Genomic DNA, 26,493 nt, shown 5'->3' on the forward strand with positions numbered 1-26,493 from the left:
GTTGCCTGCCCTCCACAATTGGATATTCATTTCTCTCTGCTTTCAACCCTCCTTCCCTCCAAAAATTGCCCACATATGTCTTCTTTCGCGTTCCAGGACTATGTAGATGTTCCTTTTAACCTGATGTCACCTGGAATATATAGGAGTGCCCATTGTGATGTCTAGCGCTCTGGGCTCTGGGTCCTCCTGAAGGGTTTGTCCTTCTTTCCTGAGTCCCTCATGGTTTTGTCTTCTTTTTGTTGGAGTTAGAGAATCAGAGTGAGCTCTCACCTCATTTCAAGCAGTTGAGTCTGGGAGACAATTGAGCACGGCCTTGGTCTATCTTGGCCAGCCTTGTGATTGAAGCGCCAAACCCAGTTCAGTTGCCAAGGGTGTTCACCACATGGCATAGTATACACAGAATACTTAGTGTAGGATGTGGGGCATGGTAACGGGGATCCCCAAAAGCATAGGTGACTTGTGTGTGTAGGGCCAAAGACATCCTGCTAAGATGGTACTAGACTGATCAACAGCACTGACCAGGACAAAAGGAGAGTCAGAGGCAAATGTCTGGGCATCTGAGATGAGCAGTTCTATGGTGGGCCCTCCTCTCCTGAATGCCTTCACTTCTAGGCTACTCAGAACCACTTGGATGGGGTTTTTGGACATTCTGTTAACTTCAACTTAAATCTTTATTGTCACCTTTAATGTGCCAGGCACTATGCCAGGTCCTGGGGAAACAACAATGAACAAGGGAAACATTGTTTCTGCTCTCATGGAACTTATAGTCAAAAGTAGATTCAGAGAAGGACAGGAAATGATGGTGTGATGTAACGACACATACTAAAATAAGGGGATTATTGGGTGCTGGAGTAGGGTGAGAGAAGGCCTTTTGGAGGAAGCCATGGCTCAACTGGGACACTTGAAGTTTTTCAGGCAGAAGGAGAAGTGTCCTCAAAGATCCAGAAGAAAGAGAAGGCATGGCACATCCTGGAATGTGTGTGGCCAGAATGTAGAGTAAAGAATGCAGAGAGGAGAGCTGGGTTAGGAATTTTGCTACATAATGCAACCTCTGCTCCCTACCAGTTGAGGAAGCCAACTTCACAGTCATGTGTGGAGCTCCTTGCAGGCACTGGGCTCTGAGTTAGGAATTGTGGAGACACTAAGATGGCAAAGACAGGGCCGCTATCTTCAAGATGCTCCCTCTGCCCATGACCTCTATGCCTAAGGAGAAACACATTTCCACACTTTTCTGAGGCTCTTTGTCATAGTGGTCTTAATGGCTGCTTCCAACACCTGCCCGTGAAAGCAAGAACTGACCAAAAGGAGGTATCCACAGGTTAGAGATGCTGTGCTTGAAGATTATCAGCTGGCTGTCCTAGGATAGGTGCCCTGTAGTGGGGGTGACTTACATCCAGCCATCCACTGTATCTCTTATTTTCTACTGTGATCAAAGGGCCTTAACAGCCCAGGCTGGGCGAAAGGCTTCAGTTGACATGATTCACCAACCTGAGGCCTCCGAGATCTTTCTCTCTTGCTTCGAAGATTTCCCCTCAACTTTGCACAGGAAATTGTTCTTCCTTTTTTCCAATCAGCCCACATCCTTTCCCCTTTTTTCCCTTACATTTCAAAATAAGGTGTACCTCTTCCGGGAAGTTTGCCTGATTTGCTCTATCCACCATCCCGGCATCTCCAATGGCCTCTACCCCACATATAATTGATGTATTTTAAGTATGGGGCTTCCAGTCATTTCTGAACTTTGGTTTTCTCAGCTGAGGCTGTATTTTCACCTTTGCTGCTGCTTATGCAGTTTTGAGCCCCGTACACCAGGTGGTGGTAGTTTCCTCAGGCTCTGAGTATACATTCTGCATCATTTGCAGGGGAAGAAAATGGAAGAGGAGAACTAGTTTTTGATTGAGTACCTACTATGTGCCAGGCCTTTGGACCGTAGCCAATTTAATCTTAAGAAATAATCTGCATGAGGCAGATAGCTTGATTTTCATTTTCCAGTTAAGGAAACTGAATTTTGGGAGAGGCAAAGTAACTTCCTCAAATTCACACCATCCTTGGTGGCGAAGCTGGAATTGGCACTGGGGTTTGAGCTCCCCAGCTTTGTGTTTGAGATGAAACATGCAGTTTTTCTCCATTTGGTTATGAAAAGAATAACGAAATCAACCACCATTTCAGAACAGCTGTTCTCACAACACCTCTGGGGTCATTCAGTATCTTTACTCAGTAATTCTTATATTGCAATAATCCAGAATACTTGTAGATGGGCAAAAAAACTGCCTTTCTCAGCACTTGCCACTTTTTTTCCCCTCTCAATTGTTGTCAGATTAGCTGTCTGGGTGATTTGACAGCATTTCTAGGAAGGCCTTTATGTACTACCAAGACCTGGAGAGGCCTGGGAGAGGGTCCACTCAGGAACTTAACTCAGGAGGGAAGGTTCTGTGATTCAAGGGGTCAGAGATGGTGAGACGCCTGGGGCTAGGATGTGAGGGCAGGTAGGAATTCCAAGTCTTAGAGACATGACTGACAGCCAGTGCAAAGGGTAACACAGGCATTTCTTTCTTCTCAGGGTTTGAGGGGTATCATTTGATTTTCACCTTGGGGTCACAGCCGGCTGTGAAAGGTCATCATTGCTCTCCGTAGAATGGGTCCATTCTGGCTGCAGGTGTGCTCAGACTCCAGGGCAGGAGGGCTCGGCCTAGGATGAGGAGGAGAGAGAGGGAGACTGCGTGCTACTTTCATTCTCCCATTAATTGCTCCCTTTTTCCTTTACACGCCAGATGAGAAGGAGCAGCAGCAGTGGAAAGAAAAAAAAGCTTTTTAAGCACCTAGTATCCCCAAGTGTATATTCCCCACAACCAAGTTCTCTAAAATTTCTATTTTTTTGGCTTCTAATTTGCTAGATTGCATTTACTTTGAGGGAGGAATTCCCTCTCTTGGTGAGTTGAGAGCTGGGAGCCTCAGGTTCTAGACCCAGCTTTGCAGATAACAAGATATTTCTTGAAGTATATTGCTTCTCCTTCTGGGTTTCGATTCTCTCAAATGTAAAATGAGAGAGCTTGGATAAAGCCCATTTGACCCCTCATTTATAATCTGGCTGTTTATTTGGCTGTGGTATGGCCTCCATTCAATTTATTCAATGAATATGGAGACATGCCACCACCAGGCATGTCTTTGCTGGGTTGCTCACGTAGTATTTCAACAATCAAAATACTTTTTTTAGTGGAAGTTGCTTCACAGTTAAAGATCGTCTTCTGGATATCCTGCCTGGATTGTCTTACCCATCCCCAGTTCTTGCAACTTATTTCCGTGAATAATTGTGTCATTTCTCTTGTGAACACCTTCCTCAGGTTTTTGGTCCTTCCCAGACCAGGGAGAGTGTGTATGTATGCATATATGTATGTGTATATGTATGTATGTATATGTTCATTCATTCATCCATCTTTTGCAGTTCCATTCTCCATCTTGCAGCAGGAAATGTCTGTGATTCTAATTTCTTCCCTGTCTTTTGGCTGAGTTCCTATTTGCTGGCTTTTTCGTAGTGATTCCTGGGAGTGACAATGAGGAGCAATGATCTCACTGGAGCATTGTGCTGACTGCGTACCTGCCTCTGTGCCAGGTGCTGAGGGAAGAAGATGAATTAGACTTAGGGCTCAGAGCACAGTGGAGGAGATGGATGAGCAGACAGCAGATCATAACACCATCAGTGTGCCCCGTGGGGGTTTGTGCAGTGAACGTGTGCCCTGGGAACCCAAATAAGGGGTAGTGAAATCTGCTCAGGCTGTGGGGAAGCAGGCAGGACAATGAGGGCTTCAGGGCAGTGGCCTTAGCTCTGGGCCTCAGAGGATGCCAGGCACTACTCCCTGGGTGGACAATGTGAGGAGAGTGTCTAGGTCACTTGGGAAGTGTGATTAAGGCTCGAAGCTTAGAGTTTGAGTGTCTCTGTCATGATAGTAGATGGGACAAAAATAGATCTGTATCATGAACCTGTTTTATTTTCTGTCAAAAGGGATTCCTAAGATCATCCTGAAATAAGTCATCAGTCAGAGGAGGAATATTTATTGGGCATGGAATAGGTGTCTTTTCATGTCCACTTGCTGGTCCCTGGCATAATGTTACAGAGAAGGGCTCCCAGGGGTTAAAACACTGGAGACCAATGTGGCAGTTCTGGCTGAGCTACGAGCTCCTGCTTGACTTGGCTCTTCCATAAGGCTTTGTGTCTGATGGTGCTCAGCCCCGCCCCATTCTGGACTCTCTACAGATGCGGCTCAGAGGGTCCACCCTTCCCTAAGACGGGGAAGGGGCTGAGGAGAGTGCATCTCTTCTGTAGCTGCAGAGAAGAGGCAGGCAGAGTGCAAGAGAATTCTCCAGAGGCACCAGCAATGCTAGAAGTTGGAGGTTGTGCAGCGACTGGAACAGGCTCTCAGGCCTCTAGTTCCCAGGGTCATGGTGCTTCAAAACCATGCTGGCGACAGGACTCCCTCACAGGTAAACGCTTCATACGCAGCCTTGCGTGATGGGCCCAAGTGTGATGTGAAGCCAGAGGGCCCACCGTTATTATTTTCTCCCTTGGACAAATCACTCAGACACTCTGAGCCCCAGTTTGTCCATCTCTCCCTCAGACGGTTCTTGTAGGGTTGTACAAGATAGTGTCTGTGTACAGGGTTGTGGCTATGGAAATTTTGCCACTTTTATGAACAAAATTTGTTCAAAAAAGTTTATTACTGATGAATATTGTTTTTGTTAGCACTATATCTTTGTTAGGTATATGTGCCAATATTGTAAAGTGACCGGGAACCAATGATAAGACTTGAAATACTATTGGGAACAGTACATTACTGAGCTTGTGATATTGGCACCAGAGAGGTGGTGATTATTCTTCCTATGTAAAAACAACTGTTTTTAATTATAAAAAAGCCGGTGTAATTCACAGAAAAATTTGAAGCTTCAGACTAGACAACAGAATAATCCCGTGATGCCAGGACCTCACTATGAACTTGCATTTTATAACAGCATGCTTGTACTATTGCATGACTTGCGTGCTTTGCTTGTTTCACTTGACATTGGTGTGGGGAGCATTTTCCTGTAACAATATTTGCTCGGTAACAACCCTGAACAGTTATGTTGTCATTTAACACACAGTTAGGTCCATTCTAATTTTCATTCTTGTATGTAATGCTGCAACAAGCATATTTATGGATAAATCTTTTTATTTATCTAGAAGTATTTCCTTAAGATAAATTCAGTAAACAATATGATGCCTTGAAGCTTTTCTTTTTTCTTTCCTGTGAATTTTTGTTTTCTGTTTTCTGGTACCAAGAGGAGATTATGGGTAGCACTACTTTCAAACCTCTTCCAAACACTTGATATTATCATGAAAAAGAATCTTTGCCTATAGGCAAAAAATGGCAAAGGGGATCTCCTTTTAATTTGAATGTTTTTTGTTACCAGTGAGGTTCTACATTTTCTTACATTTATTGATAGTTGGCATTTTTTCCTTAGGCAATTTTGAGGTACTGTTCTCTGTACATTTTTTCATTGGGATATTTTTTCTTTCATGATTATTTGTAAGATTCCTATATAGATTCAGGCCTTAACTCTGTATGCAAATATTTTTTTTCAGTGTTATTTCTCTTTTAATTTTGTTTATGGTGGTTTTTTTTTTTTTACATTTGGAAAATGTAAATTTTTATCAGGTATTTCAAGTATTCAAGAGACCTTTATGGTTTCTGCTTTACAAATTTCTTTGACATCACATGAATATTCATCAATACTTTCTTTAGATATTTTTATAGCTTCAATAATTATTTACCTTTTAACATAGTGGCCTATATTTCATTCCATTAATAATTAACATCAATTTAAATTATAATAATTTACAAAGATTAATGTAATAACAAATTTAATTTTATTAATAATTAAGTAATAATGTAATATAGTGGCCTGTATTTGTATTTCATTCATCTGAACTTTATTTTGGTAGGAATATTATTTACTTATTTTCAAATATTTATTAGATTGTTTCATCATTTATTGAATAATTGTCTTTCCCTTCCTGATTTTCCTCACCAAAATAATTTTCCTCACTGAAATCACCATTAAGTGATTCTATTTTTAAGTAAGAAAAATAACTTCATTGCAGAAACACATTACTAACTTGTTCCGTTTTGTGAAAAAACACGTTTTTAGCTGTCCAGGTGGATGGAAAGAGAGAGAATAGTTCTGGAAAAGGAGGCAGAGTAATGGTAACAGTAATAGCAACAGTAATGTAGAACCCAGTGGTTATCAGCAAGCGAAAGCCCCCAAAGTGACTTCATTGGTTTTGATAAGTTCATCACCCTAAGGTGTATCTGTTAGGAGTACATGCTTTTCTTCATTCTAGCAAACACTTACTAAGTGACTATTTCTGGACTAGATTCCCAAGGAGAGTCAAACATAAATATGGTCTCTGTCCTTGAGTTTTTCATCATCTAATCTGGAGCGTCTTAGGTGGGAATGCTTTTAGCTCCAGTAAACTCAATACTCAACTAAAAATGGCTTAAGCTAAAAGTGTAGTGCTTTGCAGCTAGTCTAGTTACAGCCTAATGGTGTCAAGGCTCTGTGTTGTCATCTGTTTGATGTTCTTGGCCTTCCTCCTCGTTGTTGCAAAAAAGCTGCAGCTGCTCTAACCATTTTGCCCTCATCCATCCACATTCAAGAGATGGGGAAATGGGCAATGTGGGGCAAGAGAGCTTCTCTTCCTGGCACCTCCTTCTTATCATGGAGGAAAATCTCCCAGAAACCCTCTAGCAGAATTCCTCTTTCATCTCATGGGTCCAAAAAGGTCACATGTCCACTTCTGGAGACCAATGCATCTCTGGCCAGTACTGAGCAAAATTCTGGTTCTGTGAATAAGGAAAGAGGGGACAATGACTTTTGAGGAGAGGAGTAATAGTGTCTGCCATAGAGGGATATTCACTTATACAGGTAAATATAATATATGTTAAAGTGTATAACTATATACTAAAGTATATATTTTATACAAAAATATATACAGAAGTAAAGTAAGCGCTAATAGAAGTATTCTAATACCTGTCCTACTTCTTACTACCGTGGTAAACCTAACCCCTTAGTTTCTTCAACTGTAAAGTGGAGAAATAAATACTTGCTCTGCCCACATACATGGCTAGGGAGGATCATATTAGATGAGTGCTTTGTAAACCATAAGGCCTAGTGCCTTCTTAATGCGAACATTGATCTTGTTTGGGACACCATACGTGACTTCGCTGCTCTGTGGCACGTTCAGCGTGGGCATGGAGGTAAGGCAAAGGGCAGGACCTCAACAGGGCCGGGATCGAGACCAGTTTAGGCACAAAACTGGGACATTGAGAAGAGCCTGGAAGCTCATAATTACATTTCTGTGAGCAAATCTTGAGCCAGACCAGGAGCTGGTCTGTGTCGGGGGGCAGTGCTTTTCAATGCTGGGATTTCTCAGACATCGATGTGGGAAGGCAGATACCCAGGAAAGGTCCCACAGAGGGAATCCATGGATGCTGATGGAGGAATTCACATCCCTTTCTTTGAGGCTTTCTCTCCTGGGAGTGGGCTGGTGAGTAGAAAGCTGCTCAGTGATAGCACAGGTGCGCCTTCCACAGGGTGGTGACAGAAGACTTGCTTCCCTCAGGCAAAGAGCTGTAGCTCAGTCTTTAAAAACAGGTTGGACAGGAGGAAAAATTGAATTAGCTGGAGTGGGAGGTTGGTCAGGGGAGGACTTGAAGGGGGACCTTGGTGATTAAGTTCAACCGTTTCCTTTTTGTGGGTGTGGGAGAGAAATATTTCTGAATTTGCCCTGACCTTTTAAACTTTAGCCTGCTTGCTAAGCTGGTTGAAGCTCAAGTTCCTCTTCTAACCACAAGAGTCCTTTGCTTTCTCCCTGGAAACGTGGAGCGTTGCCATTACCCACATCTGCCAGAAACTCTCCTCTGTAAACCTTGCTTGAAACTTGGTCCACGTTTAACCAACCTGCTTCCATTTATTGAGGCAGCTTGGTAAACAAACGGCTCTGGGCGCAGTTAATAATCTTGTCATTTTTACCTTGTGGTCTTTTATATCTACTTCACCCATCGAGTTAGATTAAATTGCCATCAGTCTCTACCTCGCCAGGGTGAAGATTAATGGGCCTTCAGCCGTCCCCATAGAGCACATGCAATCGTCACGTCCTGAAGAGAAATGCAGTGGCTAATAAATTACGGGCTGTCATCACAGAAGATGGTGGGCAACTCCAGAGTCCTTCTCAATTCGTGGGGGTTTGAGCTGGATATGTTCAGGGTCAAGGATGGGCACCTTGTCACAGCATCTGTCAATGCGGATGCTTCTCAGAGTGGAGAGGAGGATGGGATCTTGGGACCATGGGAAGTGCATGGCCAGCGAGCAGTTTCTGCTGCTGATGCTCTGGGAGTGTTGGAGCAAGTGAGTCTTTTCTCAGAAGGAATGGCATTCTAGCTGGTTTCTAGGGGGCAGCACTCATTGTTACTACCACCCCCAACGCTTGGGAAAACACAGTTCCAGCGATCCCAAGGATGTCTCTTCTGATTCCTCAGAAGGCTTGTTCCATCTGCCCATTGAATGTGGCTTTCTAGGCCATTTTAATTGGTTGTTTCCTGAGCCTTCACGTGACACCTACGGGGCTCTCAGGAGCTTTCCAAAAAACTCTCTACACCACAAGCTCCAACTGGGCTTGTAAAACCTGTGGTGCTCCCACTGTAAATGCCCCCCCAACGCTCAGGTATCCCCACCCTGTCTTGCTGGCCAGTTGTTGGGAAACCTTGCAAAGTCGTCAACGGAAATAAACCCAATTCTATTTCCACAGAATGGATTCCCGTTTCAGTTGCCCATTCTTTGCTTGGTGGATTGAGTTCTAAAAAGACATAAACATTTTAAAATGGAAATCTTATTGATACCAAATATCCTTTCTGATGTCCCTTAGAAGTAGGACCAAGAGTCCAGTTGGTAAAGCAGTTCTCTTGATTCGGTCTGTGCAATTGAATGCTTTTCCTCATTTCCTCTCTTGATTGCCAGATCTCAGGGAAATAGGGACATTGCTAATAGTATTAGTGTTCTGGGAACCACTTCTTCCGCAGGTTGGGTCCCTCTGAAGGGGAAACTGGTTCCTGCAGGAAAGTGAGCCTCACAAACCTGAGGAACCAACAGCTATTATCTCATCCTTTAGTCATGAATCAATAAATAACATCATAATACTATAAAATTTTAATTAGAATGCACATATATTCTGAAGAACTATGTGGCCTTGAGTAAGTCATTTCACTTTTTTGACCTTCAGTTTCTTCACAGGTATAGTGAAGATACAAATGACCTGCCCCATACTGCTTTATAGTTTGGTTAAAAAAAGTTATGAAAATCGATCCAGGCACAGTGTTCGTTACCAGTGATAGAAATGGAGACCTTTATGTGCTGGCTTCAGATCAGTAGAGGAGCAGCATTTGTATACAAGTTACATTGTACAAGGGGCTTAATATGCATTGTGTATTGTTAGTTCCTACATTATATATCTGTTGTAGGTATAATTATTTTACTCCCTTTGCACAGATAGTAATAATAACCAACATTCATTGTTTTCTATATGCCAAGCATTATTTTAAGCAGTCTACATGCTTCAATTTATTTAATCCTCACATCAACCTTATGAAGTATAGGCACTAATATTATTCCATTTTACAGATAATGACATGAAGGTACAGAGAGGTTAAGTGTCTTGTGCAAGATTACAGAGTGAGTAAATGGTAGAGCTGAGAATCCGATGCAGGGGGTTTGGCTCCAAAGTTCTCCCTTACAAGAAGCAAAATTATATAATTAGGGTAACCCAGCCATTGAAGGACTCTGATCTCATCTCAAATCCCAAGCTTTTTCTCTACCCATCCTACCTCTTGTTTACCTGATATCTAGAGCATTTATAAATAGTTTAAAAAATCGTTATGGAAACTGTATGTACATATGGTACATAAGCACACACTTATCTCCGTATATTTAGACAATGTCCCTCAAATATGTTTGTATTAAGAATCCAGCAGATGCTTCCCATTCAGATTAGAACAAGAAAAAAGTGATAAAGGACCTCCAACTGGAGACTTCACCATCTTAACAGTCACCGTTTATGTTGAAATGTGCACTGTTTTCAGCAAGAAGTATGATCCCAGTTTTCAAAGGTCAAATAAATCCCCTTAAAGTCGTGAAAGGGTAAACAGACCGATGCCTGGGCAGCTTTCCTGAGTTTATGAGGTCTTCTGGCAACAGGGATACACAAAAAGCCCCATCAATCACCCCCCACCCCCACCCCGAACTCCCAAAGCGTTTATTCCTAGGGGGAATCATTCCACCATTCAGGACAGTTTCCTCTGAAACTATTATTAGGAAATATTAAATCAAATGAAAATAGAAACCCCCGGAGTAAACATACCTTTACAGAAAAACATTTCCCCTCTGGCCAAATTTTAAAAATGTAGTTGTGACTCAAGGAGGCTGAGAGGATGGTAGGGGTATTGGGCTGGGTAGGAGGAGCGATGTGAGGATAGAATCGCAGGAAAAAGGAGTGGAGAACTATCTGGGGCAAGCTGGTGTGACATGACATAAACAACATCGTTGTCACCGATGACAAACAATTCCACGGCCTCTTGCAGAACTTGTTTCACTGCCAGTCAGCTCCCACTCTGCTGGTATCATCTTGTAAACTCCAAAAGGGCCCTACACACCTTCTTTCAGCACATTCTTAAGTTATACACATATATAAAAAAACCCACTGTAAATCTATAAGTCATCCTGGAAATGACTATTCCGTACAAGAAAATAAATGTCTTTTAAAGGTCTTTTCATCAGAGCACTTAAATTTGGTGCTATTATTTCACCATCTTGTAACGAGAGCCCTGCTGGTGTAACAAAAACCCTTTAAAGAAGTGTTTACAGTCCTGCCTTGCGAGCTGTGCGATGGAGCAGCTTGACTATCCAGCTGTATTGAAGTTCATGCCAAGACCGATTGGTGGTTTCATCTCTTCTCCAGTTTTTCTTCTGGGTGCAATCGCAGCCCAAGGCAGGCCCTTCCTTCTGGAGAAGATTCCTCAAGTTTAGATGTCCCGGGGGGTTTTCCACCATTCTAGATATCAAGGAAACATTTGGGAAGGAGGTATGCCAAGTGTTTTAGAACTTTGTAAGAATCTGATTTCAGAATTTTATTTATTTTTTATGTATTTATTTTTGAGATGGGAAGAAGGGTAAGGAAAAGACAGTCAGGAGGGAAGATGAAAACTTGATTTCTTGGAATTCTTGTTCCCTTTTGAAATCAAATGGTGTTCTATTAAGTCAATCTCATTTAAATTTGATTTTTGATTCCTTTTTTTTTTTTTGGCCTGGGATTTGTCCAAGTCCAGGCTGGCGAGACCACCAAGTGTTCTCATCAACCAGAGACCTAATTGTGGTCATTTATTATAGTCACTTATCTGATAGTAGCTTCATTATCTGTGATAGTTTTACAGGGACAAAATCCACCAGGCATCGGATGGAGTGTATAAACATGTTACCTTGTGATAGGGTGTCTGTTACTTACTGTCAACACTAACTGGCTCTAGCCACATATCTGCAGCTTATATGAAGTAACGATGAGTTTAATAAGCTCCAGTGAAAGCTGCAGTGTAAACATCACATCAGGACTGTTTGCCTTGTCAGGCCTCTTAAACAAATAAAGGTGACGGAGAAGTACAAACAGAACTGGAGTGGAGCCTAATGAGATGACCATCGAGTGGCTGAGGGAAATTCCATTTCTGCTTCACTGCAGACTGGATTATCACTATAGACGATGTGTTTGTAGGTACAGTACACGAGAAGATCTCCTCAATTGAAACTCACCCCACATTCTGATCTGGGGACTTGGGTGAATTTGTCATCCACCTGGAAGCAAATATGTGCTCAAAATGGGCACCGATTTCTCAGGATTATTGTCTTCAGAAAATATCTAGTAAATCACTTGTTTTTGAAAGGGACCATGTTGGGCATTATACAGCTAGCATGACATGGACGGATCTCTTTTGCTAGAAAAATTTCATGTATGATGGGCTGTGGGTTCCAGTTCGGTCCTAATTGAATAAAACACAAACCAAGCTATTCAAAGATAGCAAAGTATGTGGGCTGCACAAATCAGAATATCTGGAGTTATTTTTATACAACCCCACTCTGTAGCTGTACCTACATATAAATCCGTGGCTATTTGCATATCCTTATAACCTTAGCTTGGAGGAGGATGGGAGCTTCCCTTGCCCAAATAGATGGAGCTTTCCATGCATCCCTGGGGTGAGGGGATTGTGATCTGAAAGACAGAAAAGAAGAGCGGCCTCTCCAAATTCTCTCTGCTTTGGCTTCCTCCAAGTCTTCCACAATTCCTGCCAGTAGGGATTCATTTCATTCTTCTGAGATTAAAGTGTTTTTTCTCTTTGACTTTAAAATGTAAACAGCTCCGGAAAGTGAGCATATTAACCCCTTATTGACAGAGTGGCTAGCACGAAAGAAGTCATTAGAAGACCTGTGTTCAAATCCCAACTTGACACCTCCTGGTTGGGTGAGACTTGAGAAAGTTCCTTCTTTAATTTAAGTCTCAATTTCTTCTCCTGTAAAATGAGGATGATGCTGCATTTTTTTCACGGGATTTTGGGGAGTAGGAGCTGGCGTCAAACATTTGCGCTGCTATTATTAGCCCAACATGTCATTATTAGTTCAATTACCAAACTGGGTCCTGACAGAGTGAGACACCAAATAGGGGAGATTTGATGGGAAAGGAGGAGTTCAGAGAAGAAAATTGGTCTGCAGCAGTGTCTCAAAGTGTATTCTGTGGGATAGTAGTTCCTTCTGCCATTGTTAGGTGTTATGAAAAGGAAGACTGTGGTTAAATGCATTTGGGAAAGTCAAGTTAGATAAGTTTCTCTAATATAGAACTTCTCAGAGCTTTTATAAAGTAGCGTGTCTTGTAACATCTAAGAGAGAAATTTAATATGTGAACTTACTTAGCTATAAGCTTTCTCTCTCTCAATTTCTTGAGGATAAACATTTCTTAGAATTTTCAGTTGAAAATTCTGGCCTACAGCATCAAGTTTTGTTTGGAAAATGTAGGGCCCAGTGGTCCTCTGTATCTGGGGCTCATGAAGAAGATCTTGTATCTAAGGCAGTAAGGTGTAAAGTGAGGGGAGGGTTGATACACGGTGGACGCCGAAAGAGGAGAAGTGTCTAGGAAGGTGAGATTTGAGATAAGAGGGAATTGAAGGCATACGCTATCATCTTTAGAGTTATAATTAGGGCAGCTTAAGTGAGTTGGCTTGAATCTTTGGAAACTGGTCAGCAAATCTTAGAAGCCACCCACAGGGCTATGTACTGCCTCAGGAAAGAAATGCATTTGGGAAATATTGGGTTACATAAGTTTCTTTATTTCAAGATTTCTCACTGATATACACTGTGAGTCTCTGAGAAGGGCACAGAAGCCCTTTAAGGCATATTCAAGTGACAAGCAAAAGAGAACAGAGTTGGAAAATGAGGGAATGACCTGGGAATGGTGGGGAACCACTTGGGCTCTTCGGAGACATCAGCACCATCATTTCCTCTGATTGACTTCTCTATTGGCATATGAGCTTTGCCTTATTCCTACTCCCGACCCAGATGGGCAGGGGGATCATTGGATGCACTAGTCCAGTTCTGTGCTGCTGCCAGGCACAACCTCAATACGCACAGAGTAAGGAGTAGAGAGAGGGAAAGACCTGTTAGTGTGGCAAACGATCAACTCTCCTAAACCTTGGCTTTGTCAGTGCCTAGAATAATCCTTGGCCTGTAGTAGCTGCTTAATAAATATTGGCTAGATTAAACAGAATGTATGTGGAATCTGAAAGGGAGACAGAACCCTGGGACTTTTCTTCTCCGTGGCCTTGGAGCACTAAGATCTTTAGGGTTAAAGGGAAATATATTTGAAATATACCATGCATTTTTGTTTAAATGAGAAAAATGGAGCTGTACAAGACAACACCAAGAATAATATTAATGATGAGGAGTGTGTTGCTTTGTTTTAGTAACAGGGTCATTCCAGAAAAGTTTGGTACAACTCAAAACTCATCTACCGTTGTCCCGTTAGTTATGACTTTAATCCCTCCTTATCTTCATTTCTAGTAACTTTCCAATGGGCAGGAATCCCAAACTCTTCCCCTGCAGATACTCCTGCCTCTCTTAAAAATTCATAAAACATACGTTATCTGAGGAATCCTTTGCTCAAGTAACAATTCTTTTAAAATATAAAGTTGAATATTGACAAAGGACTTTTTAGAAGCAAGGCGTGTCTGTGACCACAGAGGAGGGTAGAACTTGATTTGAGGATGTCTTGTGAGCCAGAGGCCCCTGGGTCACTGTGTCTTGAACCATGCAATATTTGCCAAGGATGACTACATCTAGGGTGCCATGAGGATCTTCACAAAGAGCAAGTTCTTTAGCAGTGCTATGGACAGAATTGTATCCCCCTAAAATCCATATGTTGAAGCCCTAACCCCCCACTGTGATAGTATTTGCAGATAAGTCCTACAAGGAGTTAATTAAGGTTAAATGAGGTAGTAAGAGTGGGGCCCTGACCCAATAGGATTAGTGTCCTTTATAAGAAGAGACCTTAGTGTGGTCTCTCTTCTCTTTCTGCTGTGTGAGGACACAGCGAGAAGGCAGTCATCTGAAAACCAAGAAGAGAGCCCTCACTAGGAACTGAATTGGCTGGCTTCTTGGTCTTGGACTTCCAGCCTCCAGAACTGTGAGAAAATAAACCCCTGTTGTGTAAGCCACACAGTCTGTGATATTTTGTTATGGCAGCCCGAGCTGATCCAGACAAGCAGCAATCCTGCTGTTTGCTTCTGAAGTTTGCCATGAAATTATCAATTCTGAAGAACCTTCTTCTTATCAATGCTGATCTTGAATGACTATTGGCAGACCAGGACTCCTTTTTGCTTGGTCTTTCCCCAAATTCTTTCTCCCACTTTTCTCACTTGAGAAGACACAGCTCCATAGACATTTGCTCTTTTGGGCTGAGAAAGGGGGGCTTTTTCTCTCCATTTCCCCTCCCTCCCTAGTCCATTTCTCCACTACTTTATTTACATTCAACAACCGTATATTAAATGCATAGGAGAGGATGTGCCAGGGACATACTGATGCTTTGATGTATGGGTAACATGCCATGTTTTTAAAATGGCAATGAAAAAATATGTGCTGAGGCTCTTCCCCTAAAAATGGCAAACTACCCATACTTCCTAGCAGGAAGCCGAGGCTGATGCCGTGGTTTAAAACTCAGGAAGGACATCTGTGAGGAGAGAGCTCAGAAAAGCAGATGGTTTTGTGAGTTGCTGGGAGGCTGAGTTGCTTATTTATTCGGGAAAATAGAGCATATATTTATATATGTGGAAATACTCAGTTATTTGTTTAAAAATTGGTTAATTCATGGCAGTGAGTATACACCATGTTTTGCCACTTGAATAAATAATTGAGTTTGACATTTTCTTGAGATTCCTTGTCTCTTCTCAGGCCCTCTTTCACCTCATGCTCCGTCAGGGAATAGTCTGTGTGATAGTCAAAGAGCTAAATCATGAGAGAAATGTCAAAATCTCCGTAGTTTTTTAAAAAATTTTTATGGTGGTGGGCATAAAGAAATCAAAGATGGCACTAAGTGCCTTCTGTTTCCTCGTAAATGTCAGGTCAGGGTCCAAACAACTTATTTTTAACAGCACAAACTGCTGACCTGTCTCCAGAGAATCAGAGTTTTCATTGGAATTCTCAGGAGTGAGGCTGTGGTCAGGGGGACAGAGAGAGGAAAACTTGATGTCCTTGGCAGCTGAGCTACCACACCAATTTAGATTTTGGAAGCCTTGAGCAATTAGCAGATCACCATGCCATCTGCAGGCATTAATTGACTGGCCTGGCCACCTGCTGCTGAGGGTTCGCTTTATTTGACAAGTGGCAAATGAGACTGGAGGGTCAAATAGCAGTAAAGACTATTACTAGCCTTCCATTTACAATGCCAGCCATTGTACGCTTAGTTTGTCTAAGCTTTGTGCCAAGATTTAGTGTTATTATAGCATTATTAGATATAGCAATACAGGATTATTATTTTGCCCATATTCAGATGAGAAAACAGATTCAGAAAATGACTTACCCAAGGCTGCTCTGTGGCTAATGAGTGACAAAGCTGGGATGAGAGCCTCAGTCTGCACTTTTCCTACTCTGCCAAATCTCCCATTGTAAATAAGATGAATGGCCTGTACTTTAAGGGGGCACAAACTTAATGGAAGTCTCATTTTTCTTATTTATTATTCAAAGTTGGCAGAGCTGATGGAGGAAAGACAAATTTTTATACGAATATTTACAGGCAATAGACACAATTGCCAAGTTGCAGAGTGGAAGGACACAAATACTAGCAGAAGGGACACAGAGTATAAGATTAATAAGAACTCCTGCAAACCTGGGACAAAAAAAATCTTTGGGTCTTGGGGACTAAAGGCCATGTCGTCATACCCACCAGATTTAAATTCCATGAGGGCAGGGACTTTGTCTTACTCACTACTGTAAAATAGTGCCAGATACATAGCAGATGTTCAAAAATTAATTATGTATATAAATGAGCATACAAATATATATGGATCTCCTGACTGATTCTCCACTCTCCTCCATAGCATTTCATTTGCGTGAGTAACATTTACTACCACATAGTAAACTTGTACTCAGCTTTTCCATGTTTGTGACCCCTTTTGAAATACTAGAATATTTGGCCTCACTCTTGAAAGGGTTAATTGTTTTAAAGCCATGCTTAACAAGCTAATAATAATTAGTACACAATTATTATTACAGTAGAACAGAAACTCACAATGTTTGAATGGGCATCCAGTTTCTGGACACTTCACTTATTCACTATGCAGACATTTTTGGTTATGGTTATTACGTAGACTTTTCTGGTGTAACTCATCTCCCAAAACAGAGGCTACAAATGCCAGTCATGTGTTTTCCAAGACTCCCATGTAGCTAGGGCATGGCCATGGGATTCAATATTGGCAAATTGGCTTTGATGGACATGTGACTCTAAAAAAAGAGATCTCTGGGAAATTCTTTGCTGAGCATTATCATGTCTACTTGTGATGACTGGAACTGTGGTGGCCATTTTGCATATACAGAAATAGATGCTTAAAGACTAAGTCAATGGGCTTAACTTTGAAGATTGGAAAGATGGATTGAGTCTGACCTTGAATGACATAATTGAGCTGCTGGACCAACATTTGAACTACTTTCCTCCAGACTTTTTACTACGGAAGATAACAAATGTTCTTACATTTTATCCATTTTAGCTGGGTGTTATGTTATTGGCAGACAAAAGCATGCTTGAGTATTCTTGCTATTTGAATAGAACTATTCGTGACCCAGTAGCACTTTCTTATATACTTATGAAGTAAATTTCTTACATTTTCTAGTAACGTGTGATTTTTCTTCAGTGCAAGTTTAGCATTGTTTCCTGCTCCACACAATATTGTCTCTCCACTCAGCTCAATGATTCAGCTGAGAATCAGAGCTGTTGGAGTACTTACAGTCAGTGTAGCAAACATTCCTTTTAAACATTGTTCACAATTTGACAGACCTGTGAAGTGCTTGGGGTATATCAGTGTGTCATGGCTGACTGTTAAGAAACATTGCTGTGTTAAAATGCTCTGCCTCAGTGTCTTCTCTTCCATAGATTGTATTTTGCTAGAGGCCTGGAGGATAACTTATTGATCACTGCATCCCCAGGGCCTAGCCAAGTACCCACTGTATAATCATAATAATGACTACTATACATTGATGGCTTATTTTTTGTTGGGCATGGTTTTAACTATTTTGGATGTATTAACTTGTTGAACTTTAAAATGTCTGAAGAGATGGTGACTCAGAATGTGAACTAGGCAGGATGACTCAGAGCTCATTCTTGAGCCCACTATATTCCACCTCTCACTAGTAAAAGTATTCAAACAAACGTTAGCTGAAAGGGCTAATGTTTGAACAGAACTGAAATGGCTCCTTGACATCATGCTCTCCATGTAACAGGCACTCAGTAAATATTTGTTGAATACAGTCCAACCCCTGCTCAACTACTCAGGATAAACCAGGGAAGAGTCTCTGGAGAGGCTGTGCTTTGAGAAGGGCTCCGAAGGAGACCGCTGCTAATGGGCACACTAGAGCCATTTCCTCCGGGGTCACCTGCTCAGGTTCAACCCAGGTTCTGACTCACCACATGACAATATCTGTGGGGCAGTTCAAGGGGAATACGTAGTGACTTTAGCCTACTGCCAACTGGAAAAGAATCTCTTTGGTAGATCTAAATTCTCTGATGGCAGCCTCAGAAGAGAATAGGAAGAACTAGAGGGTTCTCCCTATTGCTTAGGGTTGGGATTTCCCCAAAGTCAACTGAAGTCAGCTCTCAACGTTTGCTGCCTTTGCCTGAAGCCTGGGAGAGAGCTGTGGGTGAGGGAGGAGAATAGGATAGGCTTTCCCCTAGTGTATCCCACTCGTAGCATCAATGGGGACGGTGGCAGGGGCTGTGCGTTCAGGGTACAGTGACACAAGGGTGTAGTTAGGGATGGGGAAGCCTGAGGGCTTCATTTATTTAGTGCATGGTACTTTTATATAACACTTATCAAATGTCTTTAGGAGTTTATAAAATGGGCCATATGATGATTCAAGGAGGATATATGTTTAACACCTATAAGAAATAAACCTGTATATAATTAGTTGAGGAGAATTTGTTAGATATGAAGGTAGAGTCCCACAATGGTAGGTGGTTGACTGAGCTGGAGAACACCTGTGGTTGCTGTAATAATGAGAGTTTTTACTGCCTACCCTCCTTGCCCATGCCTGACAAGTAGAATTGTCTGGTAAAATCTCATTTTTGTCCTTAGAAGGTGGGGGCATACCAGGTGTCATGTTGGGCAAGCCAACAGCGTGCCTCTTCCATGGTTTGATCACGGGCTTGAGTAAGCACCCCCACCTCCCAAGAGGTCCTCTCACTCACTCTCCATTTATCATGACCTCCTTAGTCCCAAACAGTTGTGATAGGTTTTCCATTTTGCTGGACTGATTTAACAGCCCTGAAATATGTGGCAGTGGATTTAGCCGTGGGCAGCAACCATTTGAGCTAGTAAGTGACTGTACGTGTAGCACTTGAGTGGACGGAGCTTTTTTCCCAGGACCCATGCGATATTTCTATTTTCAACGCTCAGCCTAGTCCACCTGCCCACAGACGCTGTGTGGGCACAGGTGATTCCAGGTGCTGACCAGCAGCCCTCCTTGTGGCCTTCCCTCCTGGGCTATTGTTTCCCTGCTATGTGACCACAGCCTCTTGCTGTTCAGAGCTGATAACAGGACCATAAATCTCCCTTTTGGCTGCAGCTCGACACCTGAAACCTCAGCACCAGCCTGATGTGAGAAAGCAAGATAAGACAACATAAAGATGGGGTATTTTCAAGTTATCTAATGAGGTATAGGGAAATATTGGTAGGGTACAGGCAGTAACAGCATTCCTCCAGGCACTGTCTATGTTGCCAAATAAATCTCTGAGTGAGAAGAATGGTGTTACCTGTTGATAGCACCTATCTGCTGTTTCTGCATCAGTTTTCTAAACTTGTCAGCAGTTTTGTGGGTGTTTCTCCCTGGAATAATGTAACAGGATTAGGCAGAATCAGAGGAGAGCATGTTTAGGATTGTGCTGGTTATGCACAGAGCTGCAGAGTTGATGGTTACCAATACCTGCAAGATGCAGTCTAAATGTCTTGATCTAGCTTTCAAGTCTCCCCACAATCTGGCCCTCCTATCAAATCCAGAGGAAGAACTTCTAGCAGTGAGGGTTCTCATTAATGATGTTTACTGCTTCTGATGGTTGAGCTGTTCAGGTAGAAGCTGGTTGGCTACTTTTTAGGGTATCATTGGGAATTCATGCATAAGAAGGGGATGTTGAACTCAAATTATAAAAGGTTTTTCCATTATGAGATTCTATGACTTAATTCTGTGGCTGTATAAATCTGGGGGCCTTAATAAGCTGTTCTCAACTGGGGTTCAGTTAACAAATTAAGCCCTAATGCATAAGGCATCTATTGTATGTAATGATTTCATTTCTTTCCTATGCATCTAGAATGGTACTAATTATGTACTATTCTTGGGAGAGAGAAAATAGTCACTCAAAACATTTTCTGTGTTCTTTGTTTCAGAGGAGGAATCCCGATTGAGAATGTCATGATCTTTAAGGGAAAAGGCAAACCAAAGCCTTATCTAAATGAAGGAATTATTACCAAGGAGAGAGCTGCTTGTAAAGGCCCAGATACACAGGGTGGGCAGAGAGAGAGGGAGAGAGTAAAACTATTTTTGGGCTGTAGATTGTCTCATTCTCTGAGATACAAACACACGAAGGCATAGTTGTACAGCATGGTAGAGTTTGACGATTTTGTTCAACAACAATGTGTGGCCAATTGCATGGCCTCCCCATGCAGTTGGTAACTGATGAGGTCAGTTAAATGTGCATGTGACCAGCAAAAGTTCACCAAACTCCAGGTTCTGTCATCTTCTCATGTTAATACTTACTACTTGTTCCTTCCAGTGCTGGTCTAGCCCGTCATGACAAATGGTATGATGATCTTCAGAGAGGGAAGCCCATGGCGCGCCGCCCAGCAGGACTGCACCTTGAAGTAATTTTGATGTCTTCATCTCAATTAGGTTAAACCCACAAAAATAGTGTCAAAAGGGGAGCACACCCACAATGCGCTGGGAGATCATGATAAACACTCTTGATGCTTTGCAGCTGGGCCCATCATCTGTGCATTTCACAATAAAATTTTATGATGCGTCCCGACACCCAGCTGCTTGTGTTCATGGGGACAGCATTTCCTCTGCTACACCATTCAGATCTGCCCCGCCTGGGACTTGTTTCCCTTTTCTGCCAACCTCTTTCAAATGACAATGAAACTTCATTATCACACATCTCCTGGGACAGAATTTGAGGAATGCTGTATGCAGGAAAACAGGCAACTTCATTTTATTGGACACAGAGAGACTATTCCGTAGTACCCCACAAGCCATGGGGCTAATTCAGAACTCTGGGAAGCATTTTAGAAATGGCCACTAATCCGTTTGTTAACTACAAAAAACCCAACCCACATCTAGGGGGCAGACTCCCTTAATTTCTCATGCACTATAGCAGAGTGGTTAATAGGGGAGGTTTTGAAATGAGACAGACCTTGCTTCATATCTCAGCTCACTACTTATTCTGAACTTGGTTTCCTCATTTATAGAATAGGGATAACCATACAGACTTAAATGCTTATGATAATTGACTGACAGGCTTCATGTAAAATGCTTAGCACCAAGCTGGGCACACTCTAATGCTCGGTAGATTGTGGCTATTGCCAGTATCAACATTATGGATGATTATAGTGCATTCTAGGAATTAAACACTGAAGTTTATCTAGTCCAACTTTCTACCTAATGCATAGCATCCTTTCCCAGTGAAGAATTCTCAAAGGGAAGAATTTATATTTTTGCATCGGGAGCATTCACGATAGTGTTAATTAAATCATGCCATCCTACCCATAAAAAGGGACCATCCTGCCCCAGATCACTGTACCAATTCCAAGAGTTGCTGTTTCTTGGCAGTTCCATCCAAGAGCCTTCCTTCCCCTGCAGAGACAGAGAGAGGTAGAGGTTTTCTTTTTTCCCTTTTTAAATTTAATTTTTAATTTTGCAAGATATACATGAATATTTTCTCCTTGCAAAAACTAAAATATTACAGATATTACAATCCCCCCCCCCTTTTTTTTTGAGGAGGATTTGCCCTGAGCTAACATATGCTGCCAATCCTGCTCTTTTTGCTGAGGAAGACTGGCCCTGAGCTAATATCCATGCCCATCTTCCTCTACTTTATACGTGGGATGCCTACCACAGCATGGCTTGCCAAGTGGTGCCATGTCCACACCTGGGATCCAAACCAGCAAACCCCAGGCTGCCAAAGTAGAATGTGCACACCTAACTGCTGCGTCACCGGGCGACCCCTACAATCCCTCTTGACTAATACTCTCAGTTCTTCTGCCCTCCTTTCTCTTCTTCTCTGCCCTCAACCCAAAGATAACTACTGTTAGTAGATTACTGTGTACCTTTCCACACTTTTCTCAATTGATTTGCATACCTAGTGTTGTTGTGTTCATAGAAAATATTTAAGTTTTCTGTGTGTGTGTGTGTGTGGGCAAGTATGTGTTTTAAGCAAATGGGTTTCTACTGTGTAGTTATTTGATTTTTTTTAAACCTAATATATCTTAGAAACCTACCCATGTTAGTACAAACAAGTTAATTGCTCTTCAACTACTGCATGCAACAAATATTATTTAGCATAGAGATATCAGTTGATTTTGCCCTTCCCCTGTTGATGGGCATCTTCTATGTTCCCAGTTTTTCGATATTACAAACAACACTGCAGTAAGAATTCTTGTGCATGCTTTGTTACTTTTCTTATTATCTTATTCACACATGTATTTTCCAAGGGAGAAGCAGAATACGAGGTTATAGGGCAAAATCATTTAAAATTCTAATGGATGTTGTCCAATTGTTTTCCAAAGTTGCTCTACTGATTTCACTCTCATTGACAGTATTAGAAGGTCTGAATCTTTCTGTTGTCCATATTTAAAGGAAATACAGCCTGAAAAAGATTTTGAATCAAGCCATGCAGAAATTACAGCCAGTGTGCACACAATCAGAGGCCGAGGCCAATTCCCTTGGAATCCACTGTCAATCTACTGACTTATTGTCAGGGTATTGGTTGACAACTGAAGCTATTATTGCCTGATTGTGGCAGGAATGAGGACACAATAAATAAAATCTTTCCTCAGCTCCAGACTGAATTCACAGCATCATCAGTCTTGCAACTGGGTTTTGGTGTCTTGACAGTTGAAGAGGATGGGTGAGTATCTGTTCTAGAATACCATCCCACGTTGGGATCAATGCTGGGCTCTCGCATTGGCTTGGAGCTCTGAGATGCGTTGAAGAAAGCGTGGAGAGAAGCCAGTCATTGTGACTTTCGTTGATCTGTGGTTAAACAAAAAAAAAAAAAAACAGGACCAGAAAACAACTGTCAGAGTCACGGAAACATTTATCACGTTTATCCAGGATGAGAAACCGGTCAGGTTAACCTTCCTGTCTGGAGTGAGTATTCAGAACTCTTACCTCCCTTTGCCTGGTTCTCCTGGCAGCAAATCAAGAATTGCAAAATTCAGATGTTCTTGAAACTGAGCTTCTACTCGTTAAGTACTTATGAAGCACCTACTCTGTTCCAGTTACGGTGATTGGTACTGGGATGTCAAAGGTGAACAACCAACACTCCAGCTCTCACAAAGATTAATGTCTGATGGGAGGAGGGGTGTGGTGTGTCAAGATGATGCAGTGCAAAATTACAGGTACTATGGATAAGAGAGGTGCTTCTCCTAGAATGAGGGAGGTCACTCTCCCCTGTCTCTGAGAGCCTGGGTAATTTGAATATTTCTATCCAGGTTTTATAAGAATGTATTGGAGCTGAAGGCTTGCCAGCCTCTGACTCAGTAGGGCATCAAGGCTTGGAGAAGGAGGCAGCGGGGTTAGGAGGAGACTCAATCCTACGAGCAAGCGCGGTCAGTGACACCGTCTCACTTGGAATCTGGACAGAAGATACTGTGAAGGGAGCTTGGGGGCTGTCATGGCTCTTTTGGCCCTGAGGAGACCCAAAGGGTGTTTTTGGATCGGGCAAGATCTAGAGGGCACCCAAAGTTGCCATTTGAGGGAAATTTTCTGTACTTTCACATCCTTGCTAGAGATGCCGCCTCTGCTGAAAGAGTTGTAATCTCTTCTAGGTCAGGACAGGAGTCCTGTGCGTCCCCTGCCAATATTAAGAAAGTCCATGAACTTCATAGGGGGGCCAAAGAACACCAGCTCAGGAAAGTCCCCCTGTCCACAGGGACAATACAGATAGTTATGCCAACTTTAGCAGCTGCACATCTTGGATTGAATGTAGAATATAGGGTCAGTCCTCCCCTTAACGCTCATTTCTTTCTGCAAAGTTCTAATATGTCTAGGTTTGCTTTTGCATGTCTTACTGAAATTATGAAAAGCAGAGAACTGTGAGTCACTCAAATGGGGGATAATTAAAAAAAGTTAAGAGACTTGGTTTTGGAAACAGAAAAGAGCCATCATGCCAGATGCAGAGTAGGAGAGAAAGGCTTAGAGGGGGCCCTTGTCACAAAGTTACTCTGTGCAGAGGAAAGTCTTTATAAATCTCTGTGTGCGTGTGTCGAGTGGAGGGGAGCAGTTAAAGATATCTAAGCAGAGAGCTGAGCAGATGATTTAGAGCAAGGTTTGTGAAAGCCTTTTCTTCTCAAACTCCAAGGTTCCTATGTTCCTTCTAGGACACAGAGCAGGCAGAACAATGCGGCACCATAAAGTCAGAGAGGTATTGGGCATTGGGTGAAGGACTTGATACAGAATAGGTGGCTCTTGATATGTGAATTATCCAGGACAAAACATAATGAACCTACAAGCATGTCATTGAAATAATGAAAAAGGAATACCAGGAAAAGGATCTGGCCCAGTGGCTCTCAACCAGGGGCAATTTCTACCCTGGGGACATTTGGGAATGTCTGGAGACTGAGGCGGGCACTACTGGCATCTAGTGGGTGGAGGCCAGGGATGCTGCTGAACATCCCACACTGCACAGGATAACTCCCCACAAATAGGAATTATCTGGCCCCCAATGCTAATAGAGCTGAGGTTGAGAAACCATGATCTAGTGGGAAAGGGGTGGTAGGCAAATACTTAATTTTGTGCTACTAATGATTATTAGTTTGAAATATTTAAAAATTTAAGTAGTTTATTTACTTTGCTGGTTTTGTATTTCATTAAATATGGACATATTTAGGAAAGTTGTTTTTTTTAGGTTCTTTTGGAACCTCTGTCTCCCAACGCTATTTTTCTAAGACTTTAAATTCCTCAATTTTCATAGTGTTGGTATTTTCTTGCCATTGGGGTTTCAAGAATTTAATTCTTGCAATTGGTAAAGGACTGTTGTATAACAATTACTGATTAAAAAATGAAACAAGTTCTGTTTGAAACATTCTGGTCAGCATTTGGGAGACAGTGTCTGCACATTTGGCCATCCAGTGAGGAGATTTTTCTGGGAATTCAGATCACCATTATTGCGGCATTTTCACAAAATAATCAGGTTGTTTTATGCCATGACTGTCTGAAACCAAGTATATGTAGATATTAAGGCTCCGAGAAAACCTTTTTTTGTAGGCATTTCCCACTCTCTCCCTATATTTTATTATATAAAATTTTCAAATGTAGGGTTGAAAGAATTTTACAGTGAATACCACCAAGAGTATACGATTAATTTGTGCTGTGTTTATCATATATCAATCCACCTCTCTATCTCTCCATTCATCCATAAATCCATCTTATATTTTGATACAAAGTTCACTTTACTCCTAAATACTTTATCATGCATTCATTTACCAGAGTACAGTATTTATTTAGAGTTTTTTTTCTTTTAACGAGAGGGTGAATTTTGCACACAAAGGCACAAATATTCAATGAAGTGTACTATTCAAAAATTCATACACCTGTGTAAGCCAAAGCCCTATCAAGGCATAGAACGCTATCATCACTCCAGAAAGTTCCCTCATGCTTCTTCTCAGTCAGTCTCTGCCTCCTGCAACAGTGGTCTGAATTTTTTCCCCAAAGGTCAGTTTCGTCTGCTTTTGCAGGCCATTTTTGACAAGAAATGGGTGGCTTCTGGCTTGCCTTAAATCCTTTGACCAAACAAGTCAGTGCCTCTAAATGAGAGTCCCTTCCCACCTAGCTCCTTCTCTCAAATCACTATGGCCACAGAGGTTTCTTTAGGCACCGTCTCAGAAACCACTGGCTTTGTCTTCTGTCCATGGGGCATCTGCTTGGTATCCACTCTTGCTTTCCACTCTGTTCCTGTGGCATCAGTACTTCACATTAACCCCTTGCTTTCACTTCCACCTTCATAGAGCGTGCACACTCCTTAAGTTGTCGTCTTTGGGTCAGATCCATCTACTTCTTTTTCTTAGTTCTAGTTCCTGATGACCCCGGCCTGGCTGGTGTACCCAGGAGTACGATTTTCTGAGCCTGCCCTCAAGGTGTCCTGCAGTGCTCCTCCATGAGTAGGCTGGGGAAGAAAGTGCCCAGGACAGTGCTGAGGCACACAGGTGTCTGGGAAGGAGCAGCAGAGACCTTAATGACCAGATGGGCTTGTCCTGCTGGACCCACCTTCCCCAGCTATGGCTACCTCTTCCCCATCTGCAGACTCAGTCCACATAGACATTGGGACCAATCTCATCCTTACTCAGAGGAACGTTAAAGAGCCCAACTTCAAGACCACTAGTGACTCAACAGCAGCTATCTTTGTTG

This window comes from Equus przewalskii, chromosome 31, assembly GCF_037783145.1.
Source record: "Equus przewalskii isolate Varuska chromosome 31, EquPr2, whole genome shotgun sequence".
In the NCBI taxonomy this organism is placed as follows: Eukaryota; Metazoa; Chordata; class Mammalia; order Perissodactyla; family Equidae; genus Equus; species Equus przewalskii.